The sequence below is a fragment of the Hyposmocoma kahamanoa genome, unplaced genomic scaffold (genome assembly GCF_003589595.1).
Source record: "Hyposmocoma kahamanoa isolate Upper Pololo Valley unplaced genomic scaffold, ASM358959v1 96077, whole genome shotgun sequence".
Lineage (NCBI taxonomy): Eukaryota > Metazoa > Arthropoda > Insecta > Lepidoptera > Cosmopterigidae > Hyposmocoma > Hyposmocoma kahamanoa.
In genome coordinates this window covers 1,629-22,183 of record NW_020655081.1, presented here as the reverse complement: position 1 = coordinate 22,183, position 20,555 = coordinate 1,629, and the positions used below count along the sequence as shown (strand labels likewise).

At 35.3% G+C, this 20,555-nt stretch overlaps 1 pseudogene; it reads right to left on the bottom strand.

The window, feature by feature from the left end:
• Nucleotides 1–4,771: 4,771 nt before the first annotated feature.
• LOC113238474 lies at nucleotides 4,772–18,335 on the bottom strand (annotated as a pseudogene).
• Nucleotides 18,336–20,555: the final 2,220 nt, after the last annotated feature.

Sequence of the window (20,555 nt, the reverse complement as noted above, 5' to 3'; positions counted from 1 at the left end):
TGACGGAATACATCGTAACAAATTTGGACTTGAGGAATAAATGTTTGGCAATATTCCTTGACCTCGCAAAAGCTTTTGACACTGTAAACATACCAATACTTTTAAAGAAGTTAGAAGCACTTGGAATTAGAGGAATACAGCTCAAACTTTTACAGGACTATCTTTCTGACAGAAAACAGCGCGTGACTATTGACAAAATAACGAGTGCTGAATTACCGGTTGAATATGGTGTTCCCCAAGGAAGCATCATAGGGACTATCTTATTCCTTGTCTATATTAATCAACTATGCGCTCTCCCCCTATCTGGTGGCAAGATCATATCTTACGCTGATGACACAGTTCTGTTATTCAGTGCCACAAGTTGGAATGAAATCTTTACACAAGCTCAATTTGGTTTTAACTCGGTAACCGACTGGCTTAGAGCAAATGCCCTGACACTTAATATTACCAAAACTAAATACATCACTTTCTCCTACAATATTTCCTCACAACCTGTTGAGAATGCTTACTCAATAGTAGTTCACAATTGTGTTGGCCCTCGATCTCTTAGATGCCTCTGTACTTGCTCAAAACTGGACAGCACAAGCAATATTAAATATTTAGGTGTCATAATTGACCAACATCTCAATTTCAAACAGCATATAGTCGCGCTAACTTCTAGAGTTCGAAAACTGATTTATGTTTTTAAAACTTTAAGATACTCGGCCAACAGCGCCCTTCTCAAATCAGTTTATTTAGCCCTTTGTCAATCACTGTTACTTTACTGCGTTACATCCTGGGGCGGTGCACATAAGACCGCTCTGATACACCTGGAAAGAGCACAGAGAGCTGTACTTAAAGTGATCAACTTTCGTCCTTTCGATTACCCAACCCACAAATTACTAAACGAGTGCGATGTTCTATCTGTTCGGCAACTGTTTATCCTGCAAATAATTTTGAAAAAGCACTCAATTACTCCATATGATTACATGACTGTAACTAAGCAAAGACGACACGATCCCTTTTCATCTCGTACACAACTCCGCACAGCACACTCACATAGATTCTTCTGCTTCCTTGGCACATTCCTTTATTTTAAAATAAATTCTACTTTGCATTATTTTATATATATGAATAAAACTGAATGTAAAAAGACCGTCAAATTTTGGCTTAAGAGTAAAACCTACAATGATACCGAGGACTTGTTGGAAGTTCTTTCATAATTTATATTTATATAATAAGTAATGTTTAACTACTTATCTTTTATAAATTGTAACGACTTATAACTACTTATCTTTTATTTGTTAAATTTATAAAATCTTTATTTTTTTTTAAGCTTTGTTATGAAAAATGCACTATTATGCCTAAAATACAGGTACACATGTACTTAGTTTAGGCATCGCAATTGCACTATTAGGCACTAAGATTAAAATGTTTAATTTTACCATGATTATTTTATATAATTTAGATTTTTTTTTGTTTTGTTTATTACTGTTTATTTTAATATTTTATCTTCAATTACATTGTTTTCGTTATAATTGTATTAGATTAAGTCATATTGAAATAAATTTATCTTATCTTATCTTATCTTATATAATAAGGAACAGAATTTACATAATCTCAGTGCAAAGTACTAAAACAACCGATCTCAAAAGTTCGTGGAATTACGTCTATTACCAAGTTCACTGAAATCGGTTACCGGAAAGTGCGCGAAACCGGATTCATCCCTTAGTTGGCCACCCTTAGAGGTGGAATATTTTCTTCAAATTTAAATGGGACCACTACTGAGGTACCCTTATCCAACAAAAAAAAAGGATCATCAAAATCGAGTTATCGCGTAACATATGCACAAAAAAAATTTGTCGAATTGAGAACTTCCCTTTTTATGAAAACGGTTAAAAAGAGGAGAGCAATAAAAGAATACAAATGGTTTGAAAAATAAAATTTGTTTTAATCATTATCCGATAATTAAACATCACACAATAAACTTAAAATTAACGATGCTATGTGCTGATGCCACTGTTGGACTGCAACAAAAAATAATATTACTTATTGACATGAACGTAATAAGGTAAACGAAGCTGTTGATAATGGGACAAGAGCACGGTGGGTGGATTGACCGACTATCACCTTAAGTTAAACAACCTTACTTATTATGTAGTTACATACATAAAAACGCGACAAATTTGTTTTTTTTTTTAGGATTCCGTTAAAAGAATTATAAGCGTAATATTAAGTTTTTTGAATATCACTATGTTTTAGTACCACGAAATTAAATTATTTTTTGTGAAATAACTCCACCAGATTATTCCACAAATTTACTTTTAATTACTCCAAAGACCGAGCACGTACACACGCACATTCTCAGTCTCGGTATGCTGAAAGCGCTGGTTCAAATCCAGCCGGATCGAAGGAATTACTCTTAGTGTTTTCGCATGTTGTGTTCACGTCTAGTAGGGTACATTCTTCTTGTAACATAATATCAACCAAACACTTTTATCTGAAATTTGAATTGTATCCAGTTTTGTGAACCGAATAAAAAATAAAAAATGAAAATCATTGTATTAATGACAAATTTTAAGCGGTTTAACGGAAATTCGTAAGATGAGCCAAATGCTTGTTTCATAAGTAGACAGACACCAGTTACCAGTGCCTCTACCACAAGATTACTGTGACATTTGTCAGTAGCGACCGCGTCACTAGCGCGCAAATTCCCTCACAGTCTTGTATGGCTAATTATACAGCGCCCCTAGCGGTCACAAGAAGAAACAACATTTTGTACAAAAATATTTCACGCGGTCGCTAGCGAGAACTGTCACTGTAAACTCATGGTAGAGGCACTGACCTAAAAAATTTCAATATTTTTTTATTTAATTGTTTTATTTAACAATAAAGGAGCATTACATTGTTTTTCCTCTAAATTTAACCAAATTTCTCGAAGCAATTATGAACACTGCGCCTGAAGTAGCCGCTCAAGCTGTGGCACTTTTGCAGTCTGGACTTAGTCAGCGTAATGTAAGTACACAACTGCATTTCAGTCGTTCCGCTGTTGAAAGGTTGTAATTGGTACTTAGAGACTGGCGGCTATGTTCTCCGTCAAAGAAGACCACGATTTGAGTGACAACGGAAAGGCAAGATCGATTTATCTTCACAACGAGCTCACGAAATCTTCAACTGACTTCTGTACTATCCAAGAACAGCTTCAAGACTCTCATGGAGTGGCTGTTGGCGCTAGAACTGTGAGAAGGAGACTTAAGGAACGTGGTCTAACTCCACATAAGCCAACGAACTGGCCCAAATTGACACGAGCTCATCGAATGACTCCAATTTGCACGAGAACATTTGCATTGAACTCCACGTCAGTGCAGCCAGGTACTCTTCACCGACGAAACTAAGATTATGGTCTATGGTAATAATGGAAGGAACAAGGTCTACCGAAGACAAGGAGAGCGTTTTGTGCAGTGTTGCATTGAAGAGAAAGTGAGCTGTGGCGGGAGTTCATGGACTGTCTGGGGAGGAATCTCCACCGAAGGCAAAACTCCGCTAGAGGTTGTGACGGGGCCGCGGCTGCCACCATTAAATGCCGACAGATACATTCGCCAGTGCCTCGATATTCATGTAATGCCATATGCTGGCTTTGTAGGCCGAGATTTTATTCTCATGCACGACAACGCAAGAGCGCATACTGCAAGAGTCGTCACGGAATACCTTCATGTCGTCGGTATTACTACTGTAGACTAGGCTCTACTCTATGAGTAGAATTGCTGGCTGAATGTAGGTAGTGATTATAGTTTTATATTTAGAACGTTAAGAAAACAGAAGATCTTGACACATTAGATTATTGATTTGTAACCTGAAAATGAAAATATGTAAAATGGTGAAATAAACCAAAATTCTTAAGATGATCCCGGTTTATATTATTAGAAGTACCTCTCGCTACGCAATCTGACTTACCCCTCCATTACAAAATGGTGGAATGCGCCGGCTTACAAGGAAAGCGTGCATAAGGATACAAATGAATAATATAATGCAAGCTTTCAAATGGTGAACACAAGCTTGCGAATGATGGAAAAGTTCCAATGAAGAGAACTCCGTTGGAAAATTTTTTATATATTTTTACGATACAATCACCAAGAATGCGTAAAAAAAGGTCGTAATTTATATTTTTACTTATTTAATATGGTTTTATAATTGATACCAGTAAAAAGTGCACGAAAAAAATATGTATGGTATGCACAAAGGTTTAATGGTTTCAACGACGTAGATGAGTTTTTGAACCAATTTGAAGCCATTAGTATATTAAATAATTGGTCTGATGTGCAGAAGAAATACGTGGTGGCATTGTATTTGGAGGGGCCAGCTCTACACTGGTACAAAACGTATTTTTCTTCATACATGACGTATGATGTGATTGCACAGAAGTTGAGAGAGGAATTTCCCTCACAGATAGATTACGCCCGAGAATTTTATTATAGGCGACAGGGGCCTAATGAATCGCTGATAAGTTATTTTTATAGTTTGGATGAGTTAGCGATGAACGCGAATATTCAAGATGTTCAGTTTATTAAGCATTTCTTGAAATCTTTGATACCCAATTTTAAATGGATGCTGGCTTGTAATTTGTATTTATCGAAAGAGGAGTTGAGGAAAACAATTATGCAAGTAGATGATATATTTAATCACAGTTATAATGTGAGTCGACATGATATTGAATTGCCAGTATATTGTCACATGGAGCACTCTCACTGTTGGCAAACACAGGGTGACTCTGCACCGATAATTAGACCCGAGTCTAAGCAGTCGGAATATCAAGTGCCACAAGCACCAATCGTGCAACAGGATACGCCACGTCAAGGGTATTCCCGAGCACATAGTAGTGGATCTTCGTCGGAATCTCCTCAACGTGAATGTCAGCAAAGCGCAGCTGAACATTTAGAAAATTTGTTTACAATTGATAGTTTTAATGAAGATAGGGCACCTTTTATATCTGTTTTTATTAATGATGTAAGTTGCGAGGCGTTGGTGGATACTAATGCTTCGGTTTCAGTAATTTCTCGTTATTTTGCGGAAAGGTTGCAGTTGCGTATTGATGATTTTCCAAGTTTTCCATTATGTACAGTGGATGCAACGCCAATAAATGTGCAGTCGTCCACCAAAGTGTCGTTGACATTTAATGGAAAGGAATGTCCTTCGAAGTTGCTAGTTATAGACGATCTTGAAGAATATTTAATTTTGGGTCGAGATATTTTGAAAAAATATAATTTCGAGTTGTCAAAAGTGGAAATTGACAATAAAATTTATTCTTCTAAGTCCATGACAGATATTGGATCAAAGAAAGAAAAGTCTTCTTTGAAACCCGTATCAAAAAGTTTAGATAGCTTCTCGGTTTTGCCAGAAATGATAAGTAATGTTGACATGAGTGATAAGACGTGTCAATTACGTCAAGATTGTGATTTAGATAAAAATAATTATAAATATGTTTTGCCGAACCTAAATATAAAAGGTAAATCGGAAAGCGACATTTTTAATCGTGTTCGCGTAAATAATGTGGAGAATTTACGAAGTGACTTTGTAAAACGAGCAGCTTCAATGAATTCTCGTAAAGAATGTGTAGGTAATATTCAATCGCAACGGAAGCGAATGTTTGATAAGAAAGACAGAGTTGCTTTGTTATCTAAGAGGTATGTTACGAGAAACTTAGGATAGTATATCAATTGAGTAGAATTAATTGTATGGTGAGAAGATTAGGTATAAATAGAAATAGATTGGGTAGGCAGAATCGACTGCATGCGAGTAGAATGAAAAAGTTTTATAGGAGATAATTTAATGTTTTCTTGGTTTCTACTAGGTTAATTAATCTTTTATATTTATTTTTCATGTGGCACCACGATGAGATTGTGAAGAATTTTAAGAGACCTTGTTATTTTCCGGCAATGCAGACTCTGAAAGATGGGAGGATGTGATAGAATACCGATTGGGATTAGAAGGATATAACTTACGTTTTCTTTTTTCTTTTTTTATTTGATAGATATATTGTCCAGTGTATGTGCATAGTTCGTGCTCACCCTCCCAGATGAACAAGAACTGTCTGCATTCGGGGAAAATATATTTATTTAATTAATTAGGCGATCTTCATATGGAATATCCCCATCCCATATGTATGTTAGGATATGTAGTTAGGGTTATATGTGTTTTTGTGCTCGTTTGTTTAAAGAAAGTGAGTTAAGCTGATGGAACGTGATAGCTGCAGGATGAGGACTAAGGCAGCTGGGAGATCAATAGTGATGTAACCCAGTGATCGTCCGATGGATGTTCGAGCCTGTGTCGTCGTTGTGGCAGCATGCACGTGGAGATAGCTTAGGCTTAAACAATTAGGAAGTAGTGATGTTTAGAATTTTTATTAGGATCATTCAGCCAGTCTAGGGTCGCTGAAATAAAGTGTTAGGGTTTAGTCAGGTTCCCTAATTAGCTAGGATAACGAGTAATTATATTTTTTTGATTTGTTTGTGTAGGATGTGGTCATGGCCTGTCCTTTTAGATAGGTTTTTGGCAGACTAAAGCCATAGCCTCCTCAGTGGTTACTTGTTGATAAGGCAATAGCTTCCGAGCAGTGTGTGGCTAGCCTGTAGTAAAGGCTGATCACTGATGTAAGTTGCCTATCATAGGTAGAGCACCAGCTAGGGATATTCACCCCTTCAGCTGTAAGGAAGAGGGATGTAGACTAGGCTCTACTCTATGAGTAGAATTGCTGGCTGAATATAGGTAGTGATTATAGTTTTATATTTAGAATGTTAAGAAAACAGAAGATCTTAACATATTAGATTATTGATTTGTAACCTGAAAGTGAAAATATGTAAAATGGTGAAATAAACCAAAATTCTTAAGATGATCCCGGTTTATATTATTAGAAGTACCTCTCGCTACGCAATCTGAGTTACCCCTCATTACACTACCATGCAATGGCTAGCACGAAGCCCGGATATTTATAAACCCAATAGCACATTTATGGGACGAACTAAAGAGGCGTGTTCGAGCTCACCACCCAGCCCCGCAAACCTTACCGGAGTTGAAAGTTGCCATTGAGGAAGAATCGGAGAACATTCCACAGCACTTCATATTGACGTTAATTAATTCTATGCCAAATCGCATGGCGGCCGTTGTCAACGCTCTTGGAGGCAATATAAGTTACTGAATAGACAATTTTTTTCCGATAAGCCGTTTTCTGTAAAATTTATTTACTAGACTTTAATTTTATATTGAATTGATATTCAATTATTTTTTGTGAAATTACTCCACTAGTTTGTTATAATTAATTCTTTTATTTTTCTTTTAATTAATTTTTTTTTATTAAATTATATTAATTCTTTACTAGAGTTTCATTTGACAAAGGTAAATTCAAGACTTGTGACACTTAAACTCGTTTTTCCCTAGTTTCACAAAATCAAATTTTCAACAAGGACATACGGAAATGACGTTTAGTAAACCAGCTTCAAAATTGCATTAACAGTTTTTGATCAATCAAACATATTTTTTGAGCTTAGGGCATTTAATACTAAAAATGCAAGGTGGCTCGAAATATGTGTCTGGGAGTGTATATATAAAGCTACAAGTTCTTACTCACTGATAGAAATAGAACGCATACTTCCCGATATGGTGGCAAAAAGATATTTATATCGTTGTACTGTACGCGGATACGTTCCAAAGCAAAGAATCAAATATGAGAGAACCTGAATGTGGAAAATATAAAAGAGTGATCAACAGCCTGCATAATTTGTTCTGGACAATTTCCGCCGGAAGTAAAAAATGTTGCCATACAAATTTCAAAGTCTTCTATCACGGAGACTATTAGAGATAGGTAGGAGGTGCAACTGCCTGGCTTAAAAAAATTCAAGATGGCGAATTCAAAATGGCAGCCGAAGTTCGATCCGGCTGAAAATTGACATGCGAGGTCTTTAGGAGTCCTTAACCATAATTTGGGGTCATAAGTTTTTCTTCGCCATTTTTAATATGTCTACCATATAAGCGCTTTTTTTTGTTAAAATTAGCTGCCGAAAAAGACTTGCTCTGTTTCGGCTGAAAACTGTTATGTGAAGGCCTCTAGAAGTGCCGGGTAATAATTTGTGCTCGAAATTGGTTTTTCGCCATTTTCAAATATGGCCGCTGTACAAGAGTTCGTTGGCGGTAGAAAAAAATGCTCTGATCCCTTTGAAAATTTACTTGTGGAGGTCTCTAAGAGTGCTGGATAATAATTTGTGATCAACGTTGATTTTTCGCCAATTTTCAATATGGCCGCCATACAAGCGTTATTTGACGGCAGATAACAATTTATTTCTATTGTATGGTATTTAATAATAATTTGCGGTAAAAGTTTACTTTTAGTCATTTTACAATATGGCTGCCATACTAACTTTTTTGGCGGTTGACAAAAATTTGCTCTAATTCCACTGAAAATCGGCATGTGGAGTTCTCTATGGGTGTTTATTAATAATTTACAGTCAAAATTTACTTTTTGCCATTTTTGAATATGGCCGCCATTAAAGAACTATGTTAATTTTTTGAAACAAAGTCATAAGTGCCGAGGCCGCAGGCTGAGGTCTAACAGAGGGCGAAGACCGAAGCGTACAGTGGGCCCAAATTGATAATTCTTGGACATAGGAACAACTTGTGGAGTGTCAAGCTTTTTTTTTATATATGATAGATTATAACATTCCTAACAAATTTTATTCTTGTATAATTTCTTGAATATATATATATATATGATAATATGCAGTGGTGGTCGTATAATTAGAAACACTACAAACGGTCCTTGACATTATGTAAGAAACTTCACCGCAATCGTTTTTATTTTGAAATTAAACAATAAATAAGACAACAATAGGTTCAACGATTTATTATTTATTAGAAAAACAATATAAATCCCACTACACAAGTGCAGTTTCAATATTACATTACGGACAAACACTTAAATCAGTTTTAAGGCATAAACAATAATGGACAACTAATTAGAAACAACAACAAAAAAGTGTAAACAAACAACATTTTTTTAATTATTAGCAATTAGTATTTTTATTTACGAAATAGCTACTATCCATTAATATTTAGTGGCGTATCCCTTATTTTCAATAACAGCTCTGCAACGACGTGGCATTGATTCAATCAATGTCCTACATTTATCTAGGGGGATTGAATTCCATGCTTCAAAAAATGCTTCATATAATTCGTTTTGACTGGTGTTACGTTTATTTGAGACTTTCTTCTTAACAATACACCACAGATTTTCTAACGGGTTTAAATCCGGACTATTTGCTGGCCAGTCTAAAACGGATATACGCTGTTCGCTAAGGAAACATTTGACGCTATTGGCCGTGTGTTTAGGATCATTGTCATGCTGAAAGATCCAGGTTACAGGCAAATGATCGTCCGAGTAGAGAATCATTGTGTCCTCTAAGATATTTTTGTACTGCCATTGATCCATTGTACCTTCAATCTTCCGAACGGGACCAACTCCACATCCGGAAAAACACCCCCAAACTTTAATGTTTCCGGCGCCGTACTTGACTATGCTCCTTGTGTATTTATAATTAAAAGCACTGTTTACAGGACGTCTAACATAGCACTTTCCATCTGAATTTACCATGTTTATTTTCGTTTCATCTGAAAATAAAACTTTTTTCCAGTCTCGTACCGTCCAATTAACATATTTTTTTTTTGGCGAATAATAATCGCTTCTCTCGATGTTGCTTGCTAAGAAGCGGCTTCCACTAATCTTCGGCGTATCAGTCTTGATGAGACGTTTCTGGGGTCATCAGGCGAAAAAACTTCATTTTTAATCTGGTTTGAGCCTTTAAATGGGTCTTTTTTAGCAACACGAATGATTAGCTTATCTTCTCTGGGAGAGGTTTTTCTTGGTCGAGCCTTTCTAAGAACATTTTCTACAGTTCCATGTGTTTTATAGTGATCAATTGCATTAAAAACTTTCTTCACAGAACAATTCAAATGCTCAGCTATTCCTCTGTCCGTCCACTTTTGATCTAAATGTAAATTATCAATTATTTGCCTAGTGACCGTCACAACTTTTATTTTTGCCCATTTTGAACAAAATTAAATTCAGATCAAATTTTGAATTGCCGCCAAATTAATAGAAAACATCAAGAAAGAAATGTTATTCTTCAATTTCAAAAAAAGAACGAGCTATAGATGCTTTTTTCAAATGGTTCTAATCAGACGTCCAAGTGGCCAGGAACAGAAAATATACTCGATCATTGTGTAAGGCCCTTCTCCCATTACGATACGCGCGCGCGACTCTAGTCTTGGATACTCGAGTAGAATACTAGTTGGATAATTGCTCGCTACCCGACGCTCGCATATTATGCTACTAAAAAATGACTAAATTCATCATTTGTGCAAACTCGTTTTTTGTGGACGGACGTTATGTCCAGCAACTCCAGTGACGATGAAGGTCTCGCAGTTTTTCTGTTTTATAGAAATAGAAGACGTCAACGCAAGAGAAAATACTGGATTCATCCATATATTGAAAGAAACATAAATTGTAGAGTTTTTGTAGCCGCACAAGAGCTACAATATGATGATAAGAAGTTTTTTATCTTTCTACCGAATGTCTAAAGAGACCTACTTGCATCTTGTTATGTTATTAAAACCTGCTATACATCAACGAAATACTAAATTTAGAGAATGTGTCAGTGCGGAAGAAAGGATTCTGATAACCCTAAGGTAAATAATACTTCATTATGACACATGTAGGTAATTAAATGTTTATTAAATTTTAATATGTAAGTACTTTATAATTATTACTTATTCTTCTTCTTCCTGTGATAATAACATAGGTATCGATTCATAATAAAGTGTGGCACTATTTGATTGTGCTACATTCAGACTTTCGTTTATGGTAATTGGCGTACTTATTACCTCGGCAGCACTCATCGGTGAAGGAGTAGAATAAAGTGTGATGGGACTATTAATATTTTCACTACTTTGGTCCATTATATCGTCTATCAATGCAAGCACTCTTCTCTTAAACAGTCTTCTTTGACTATCAGTCATTTTGTTCACGTCCATAGTAAACTCAGTAAAAACATTTTGTTTGAATTTTCAGCACTGTCACAGTTGTCTAGAATTTTGGATCGTTTCAATTTAAAATAAGCTGAAATGTCTTTCTCAGCTTGAGTTTCTTCCAGCTTCTTCCGTTTTTTATTATTATTTGTTGATGGTGGTGGTAATTTCTGTTGTGAGATTGGTTGAGTGCTTGTACTAGAAGAAGGAAGAGATAATTGCTGTTGAGAGATTGGTTGACTGTTTGTAGGTACATTTTCTGTGAACTGTGCTTGTTCGTATAGTTCAGGATCAGGTGTCTGTGGTTCTATCGTCTCTTTCAAATTCCCTGATGGTTTTCCTGCTGTTTTTATGAAGGGTACAGTAAATTGCATATAGTCTGATAAGTAGTATGTTTTTTTTCGTACAGTACCTGCTCCACTTTTTGGCGGTTTCAAGTGGCGAACAAAAACACTACGTAGATTTTTCCACTTTTCTTTAGCTTCTGGTCCTGAAAATTAACCTTAATATTAATTATTTTTCAGATATTTGGGGTCAGGTTGTACGTTTGTAAGCCTAGGATTGTATTTTGCAAGAGGAGATAATACAATTTGTAAGGTCATAGCTGAAACTACAGTAATAATATGGGAGATATTAAATGGAGACTACATGCCATTACCAGATGTGCAACATTGGAAAGACATAGCTGCTCGTTTTGATCGCCTCTGGAATTTACCCAACTGTTTAGGGGCATGTGATGGTAAACACATCAGAATAGAAAAATTACCAAATTCGGGATCAAGTAATTTTAATTACAAATCCTACCATTCGATAGTATTAATGGCATGTTGTGATTCCGATGGACTATTTACTCTTATCGAGACTGGCTATGCGGGTAGGAACAGCGACGGTGGAATTTTCAGTGCTTCCAGGATCAAACGTTGGATAGAACATGGACATCTTAATATTCCTTTACCTTCCAAACTTCCTAATGACCAATCTAACTATGAATTTCCATACTATTTTATTGGGGACGAGGCATTTCCCCTTCTATCTTACTTGATGAGACCATATGTCTCATCAAGTAAGATAGAAGTCATGTCCTCTCCCCGCGCGGACCTAATTGTGTCAACACGCATTTCATTGTGTTCTTACAATATATTTTTTAAGGTGTGAAAAAAGCTTTTTCCAAAAGTGATAATACTTAGTGCCAAATAGTCCATTTTCTTATCTTCGTAGTGCATTAATTGTTTTTAAAATCGGTACAAAACTCAGCTCATAAACAGCATTTTACTTCCGTAACGTACAATAATTTGAAGTTAATATCACCGACCAGTGAATCATCGAGTGTGCGAACGTTAGACAGTCGCTGTGAGTCACATACGTCACCGCTAGTGAGACAATTTGGCTAGCGCCAGAGGCGGCATTGCATTCCGTGGAAGTGTCTTCTTAAACTGGACGGAAAGCGTTCTTGTACGAGAGTGTCGCGAGATGTCCAATACTGGATGACCCCTGTGTTGATTTTTCGGCCGTTTTTTTGATGAATTGACAGCGGTCACTATTACAATATTATTTTATTTATTATAGACAATCTACTGTCACAATGACTGAGGGGTAAATTAACAAATTCTACAATTTAACAAGTTTTCAAGATAGACTGGTTTTCTTGAACTTGGACACTGAATCACTTTCTTACATTTTTAATTTTTGCTGCTCTGGCATTTTGATAGCTTCAAATAATAGCAAGAAATTTGCCCGGTCGTGATGCCACTCAAACGCACTCCTCCATCTACACCGGCGACGCCGGCGCACGAGATGGGCGCTACTGATGGAAACTCGAACTGCGTGAATGTTATGAACAAGACAGGTGATTATTTACACGGGGTGACGTTAAGAGACAAAAAGAAGAAATGCGTGGAAAATAAACAAAGTGAGTTGCAGGAGTTCATGATTGCTATGCGGGAGATGTTTGAATCATTTAAGTCTGGTATCGAGTCACATTTAAATAACCTCCAAGTTGCTGTTGTTAATATTCAAAGCCAGAATACTGACATAACAAATAGTGTTCAGTTTATGTCAGAAAAGCACGATGAAATTATGAAAAGAATCGAAAGATTAGAAAGGGAAAAGATGGAAAACAGTAAATATATAAGGATTTTAGAGGACAGAATTGAAAATTTTGAGAGAAAGTCTAGATCTGCCAGTATTGAAATTCGTAATATACCAAGATCTAAGGATGAAAATAAAAAGATATTATGCGATATCTTGATGAATCTAGGTAAATCCTTGAATCTAAAAATCGATAAAACGGAAATAAAGGACATATATAGAACAACTACGACCAAAGATCAGGATAAGCCTATTGTGGTAGATTTCTGCAGTACTTTAAAGAAAGAAGACTTGATTCTCTCCTTGAAAAACTTTAATAAAAACAGACGTAATGAGGACAAACTGAACACTACACACATTAATTTTACGGGGAATAAAAAATCTATCTACATATCGGAAGTTTTGACGTATAAAACAAAAAGAATATTTTACTTAGCTCGAGAATTTGCAAAGGAAAACAATTACAACTATTGCTGGACCTCCCGTGGCATCGTCTATTTACGAGCTAAAGAAAATTCCCCTTTTATTCGCATTATGGATGAATCGGTATTGGTCGAGCTTAAGAGTAAAGCATGACTAAATTCAATGTGCTCTCTTATATTTCTATTTTATTTTTATGAGTTTTTGTTATGTAAACATCTTTTTAATTTTAATACGGATAGTGTTTATGTTTCATTTATTATATTAGTGCATTTTATTCAAAATTTGTCGCTTTACAAGTTTTACTCTTACAAAATACACTTCACTGTAAACATACAAACATACATCACACAGGAGTCATATATCACGCCACATACACACAAAACAAACATACCACTCATTACCCATAATATATTCAATAATCTTCTTAAGCATACCAACTTCTCAAAAAATCTAGTTATTGTGTATATTTTGTACCACCAGACAATCTGTCATTGTGTCATTACGGTTAAATATAAACACCATAGGCTGCCTCTTGTGACATCATTAATAACAATCCAGAGTTTTGTTTCATATTATTGTACAGTACCACTTTCATTGTTACTTTCGGTTTTCCATAAATACAATTCGCTGACATAAATCGATTAATGAATGATATTGACCAATATGATGATACCGACCTGATAATTTGTGATCCAGATAAATGTAAAAGTCTTCTTCGTCAACCTAACATGTACCTGAAAATATTGCAACAAAACATACGTAGCATAAATAAGAACTTTGATGATTTGTGTGTTCTACTTGCGAGATTAAATATTAATTGTGATATTTTGGTCCTATCGGAATGTTGGTTATCCTGCGACTCTAACATAAATCTGCCAAGGTTGGATGGATATAAAGTGTTCGCTTCTACAGATTATTACAACAAAAATGACGGGGTTGCTGTTTATGTTAAAAGTATTATAAACTTCAAAGTAGAGGAACCGATTCTCTCAGAAGCAAATTGTTTGCTGGTGAAAGTCAATAGTGATACAGTTGTTGTTGCAATTTATAGGCCATGTGGTTTTAAAAATAGTAGTAGTTTTATTCAGTCCTTACATTTACTTTTAAATAGTCTTTCGAATTTTAGTAATATTATAATAGTCGGTGACATTAACATAAATATTTTGGATAATGATGAGCAAAACACTGATTATTTAGATTTACTTATTTTTCATGGATTGACTCCTACATATAACAATACCACTCGAAATGGCAGCTGCCTGGACCATACTGTTGTAAAAACTAAACTACAATCTAAAACTTTAATGTTTCAAACTTCGGTAACTGATCATGAGTCAATTCTTTATTGTCTTAAAATGAAAGGAAATTCTAATCGAAATATAAATAAAATCATCAATAAAATAAAATATGATAATCTCATCGATGAATGTGGAAAAGTTGATTTTACGGAAATATTTAAAGCACATGACATTAATTGCGCCACAGACTCTTTCATTACACAAATTCAAAAACTAATTTTAAACAATTCAATAAAAATAAAAGTACCGAGAAATAAAATTACTTTAAAACCCTGGATCACAGCAGGGCTTTTAAAATGTATTAGAACTAGAGATAGAATGCATAGGAAAATTAAAAAAGAACCAAATAATGACATTTTAAAAATTACTTACAAAAGGTACCGAAATTTTTGCAACAATATACTTAAAAAAGTTAAACGAGAATATGAGCAGAATGAGATAAATTTATGTAAAAATGACAATAAAAAGTTATGGAATACTATAAATACTATTTCAAATAGAACTAAAACTAAAGAGTCAACTATTGAGCTTTTGTCCGCTAATGTCAATAAAGCAGAGTCAATTGAGAAGGTAAATCAGTTCTTTGTTAGTATTGGATCTGTACTCGCAACCAAAATTCCGTCAAACATTGCCCCATTTTCTGATATTTGTATAAAAAACTTGAATTTAGAGTATACCTCATTTGTATTGCGGGAAACTGATAATGAGGAAGTAGAAAGAATCATTATGACCCTAAAGGATACCTCTGCTGGATGTGATGGCATTTCAGCTAAAGTACTAAAGGCTATTCGAAATGTTATAACGCCACCCCTCACTCATCTTTTAAATCGTTGCTTAAGTGAAGGTGTATTCCCGAACGCTCTAAAAAAGTCAGTAGTTTTACCGATTCACAAAGGTGGGGCAAGAGACAGTGTAAACAACTATCGACCAATTTCCATTCTGCCTTCAGTATCAAAAATTCTAGAAAAAATCATTAATGAGCGTCTTATTAGCTACTTGGAAAATAAAAAGTTATTATCGGAAGGTCAGTATGGTTTTAGATTGGGAAAGTCTGCTGCTGATGCGGTCCAAGAATTTACAGACTTCATTAGTACCAAACTAGAAGAAAAACTCAAATGTTTAACGATTTTTCTTGACTTGGCGAAGGCGTTTGACACTGTCTCTTGTTCCAACCTTCTAATCAAGTTGGAAACTATGGGAATTAGAGGAAATCAATTGCTTTTGATGAAAGATTATCTTACAAATCGTACGCAACGCGTAAAAATTGAGAACATTGAGAGTGAAGAGAAACCTATAAATTGTGGTGTCCCACAAGGTAGCATCTTAGGCCCTACATTATTTTTATGTTACATAAACAATCTGTGTCAGTTGAATTTGGACAACTGTAAAATTATATCATATGCTGACGACACCACATTGACTTTCTATGGTGATACTTGGCCTAACGTTTTTAAACTAGCACAGAAAGGGTTTAACAAAGTATGTCACTGGCTGGCGGCTAACTCTCTCACCCTTAATGCTAGTAAAACAAAATACATTCCTTTCTCGATTCGCAATACACCATTCCCTGATAATATAGATTATAAAATTATAGCTCACAGTCATACTGACAGCTTGTATACTTGTGACTGCAACTGTATCTCTATTGAGCGAGCGGCCAATATCAAATATCTAGGGGTCATAATTGATAACAATTTGACATATGAGGAACATATCAATGCTCTCACTTCGAGAGTAAGGAGGTTGGCTTATGTCTTTAGACAATTAAGAAACGTCGTTGATGCAACACTTTTAAAAAACATTTATGTAGCGCTTTGCCAATCTATCCTTTCATACTGCATAACAGCTTGGGGCGGGGCCTAAATGTCACACTTACTCCCATTGGAAAGGGCACAACGATTAATTTTGAAAATTTGTCTACACAAACCACGTTTGTTTCCTACTGTCGAATTATACCAACTTAGCGGGAAGTTAACTGTACGCCAGCTATATGTTCTTTTGACAGTATTAAGACGACATTCTAAAGTAGTTTTTACACCTGATTGCTCAAATGTACAAATACGACGGCATTACATGGTTTGCCCAACAGTAAAAACCAGAACTTCATTTGTGCGAAGATTTTTCAAGTATCAGAGTAATCGGCTGTATAACATTTTAAATAAACGTATTTCTATTTATGGCAGGACTATGAGAGAAAATAAGCTGGAAATAACTAAATGGTTACTAACACTTAGCTATGATGAGACGGAAAGGTTGCTTTATGGACTAGTTTGATAAGTTGATGAAACATAGGTACTGATCATACTATTTACACACATAAATAATTTTTTACACAATCATTACACATTCACATATTCACACAGTCATTATTCATCACACATACAGATACTCATAAACACACACACACAACAACACACTTCAATAACTTACACATCTACAATTTTTCCATTTTTATATTTATTTTTATTTTTAGGTTTTTGCTTTATTTTATTGTAGTTTTATGTTAGAGTTTAATTGTATTTTTTACTTGTTCTTCAATCTATTGTAACTTCACCAATGTATTTTGTTATTTACATGGTAATAATGTTACGCAAAGGGAGACCTGGTGTCTCATAACACAGGTTTCTACCTAGCTTGAGCACCAGTCTTCCACAATAAAGGGAGATATAATTCTGTATTAATAACTTTAAGTTTCATTGTGGAAGAGAATAAAAATATTATTATTATTATTATTATTATTATTATTATATTATTATATCCCCAAAGAACCTTGAATGACTTGAGAAGGGTATTTAACTACAGACTAAGCCGAGGGAGGAATACAAATGAATGTGCTTTTGGGATGATGGCTGAAAAATTTCAAGTATTAAGTACTGCTATAAGATGTCATACAATAGAAAAAGTAACAAATATAATAAAAGCAGTGTGTATTTTACACAACTATGTTCGAAAACGTGAGGGTATTCTATATAGTCCGAGGGAGTTTATACAAAACAGATTGCTCACTATTCCCGTTATACAACCTCATAATATAGAAATAACGGCAACTATGTCACCACATAATCAACGAAATTATTTAGCAAACTACTTTATATCTGAGCAAGGTTCATTGTCTTGGCAATACCAATCCTGTTTGCAAAATACAACGTAACATTTCATAATAAACTATGTTTGTATACAAACAAAAAAATCTACCTGTTATTTGAAATTTGTTCCCAATTTCTGCCCAAGTCTTGTCTATTGTATTTTTCCGCATGTAGTCAGGTAAATTGTAGTTATATAAACAAGCATGTTTTTCAACTTCTTGTACAAAATTAATATTTGTTTCTTGCTCCGCCGCCATCTTGTCAAAATGCGCGCGCGACGCGACGCACAAGCGACCAACACGGCGAGTATCGCGAGACTAGTCGCGAACGCGTAGAATACCAGTATCGTAGTGTGCGAGTCTCCATATGAATGTATGTGAGATACTTTGCGGCGACTAGTCATGGATTAGTCTCCGAGACTAGAGTCGCGCGCGCGTATCGTAATGGGAGAAGGGCCTAAGACTCATTTTATAATTAAAAGTAAGATATGTTTTATTTTTTGTGCATTTAATGATTTTTTATTTGAGTGGCTATATTATTGCATGATTATTTATTATTGAATTTATATATTTTTCACGAACATTGTACGTTGAAGTTAAACTTCGTTCAATCATAAGAAGTGTTTCTAATTAAACGACCACCACTGTATATGATAGTTTCGGAGAAAAAAAAAATTTTTTTCTGTGGAGAAATATACATTTTATTTTTTATCTCAAAATATACGAAAATATAATGTGCGTAGGTTACTTACAGTATAATTCCAATCATTTTCTATGTAGAAAAAAATAATACGGCTGCATGTACTTGCGGCTTTATAAGTAACAAGCCCTGTACCCACCTACGGTGAGGTCGGGTTCGGCCTGTGGCGCATGATCGGTTTCAGTTTACGTGGTGTGCTCATGCTCTTCGGTGGCACAGCAGTTAGTACTAAGGGCGCTTGATGAAGAGGTCGATTCCCGATTTATGCCAATTAAAGAAACGAACATTTCTAAGTTGGTTTTGGTCTGAGTATTCTGGGTTATCGTTGATTTGGTATTCATAGTACCTACATAGTACAGGAAATTCGGCAGTAGTTTGGCATTTTTTCCCCCTAAATACTTTATATATACTACTACTATAATACTCTTTGGCATAGCTTTCAAAAAAATGAAATCTAACATAAAGACGGTTGAGATACAACGCTATAATAAGTATCTCATTTCCACTACATCGGGAAGCATGCTTTACATTTTTACAATTGTGAGATCTTGTATTGGTAATCTATTACGTCTCCGTATATTATCTCCATTTGGTGGCGTGTGCACGTTTCGAGCTTCGCCCTCCGCGGATCTCGGCCTCCAGTCTCGGCACTTATGGCTTTGTTATAAAAAAATTGAAATAGCTCTTTAATGGCGGCCATATTTAAAAATTGCAAAAATATATTTTGACCTACAATTATTATCAAACAATCTTAGAAATCTTTTCGTGCCAATTTTCAGTCCGAACAAAGCAAGTTTTTTCAATAGCCATTTACATAAAAAAATTACGGCTATATCGAAAAACGGCAGAAACAAAAATTTTACCCCAATTGTAATTGAAGCTATGCCCTTTTCAGTCGAATTAGAAGAAATTTTTATCTACCGCCAAAAAAGTTTGTATGGCAGCCATATTGAAAAATGGCGAAAAATAAATTTTGACCGCTAATTATTATCAAACACCTATAGACATCCCCACATATCGATTTTCATTTCAATTAGAGCTAATTTTTATTAGTTGTTGAATGGCGGCCATATTAAAAAATGGCGTAAAACCATTTTTGATCACAAATTATTATCAAGCACTCCTAGAAACCCACACATCCAATTTTCAAAAGGATCAGAGCATTTTTTTTCTGCCGCCAACGAACGCTTCTATGGCGGTCATATTTGAAAATGGCGAAAAACCAATTTTGACCACAAATTATTATCCGGCAATTCTAGAGGCCCCCGCATGCCAATTTTCAGGCGAATCAGAGCAAGTCCGTTTCGGCAGCCACTTTTGACGAAAGAAACGCTTATATGACAGCCATATTAAAAAATGGCGAAAATAAACTTTTGGCCCCAAATTATGGTTAAGGACTCCTTAAGACCGCCGCATACCAATTTTCAGCCGGATCGAAGCAAGTTTTTCTTCGACCGCATTTTGAATTCGCCATCTTTTCTAACCCAGGCAGTTGACCACTATTCATCTCTATGACATTCCTTCGAGCACCTCCTACCTATCTCTAATAGTTTCCGTGATAGGAGACTTTGAAATTTGTATGGCGGCCAGCTTATTTATTTGAATTTAGAACATTTTTTACTTCCGGCGGAAATTGACCAGGGTGTACTTCATAAAAGTGCACAAATATTCCCTACATATATTATAGTTATTCCAGGCCGTTGGTCACTCTTTCATATTTTCCACATTTAGGTCTTCTCATATTTGATTCTTTGCTTTGGAATCTATCCGCGTACAACGGTATAAATATCTTTTTTCCACCATATCGGGAAGTATGCGCTCTATTTCCTATCAGTGAGTAAAAACTAGTATCTTTATACAGGGTGTCCCAAAACTCAACGTCAAGCGGTCACTGGGCGAGAGGCCAGGTTAT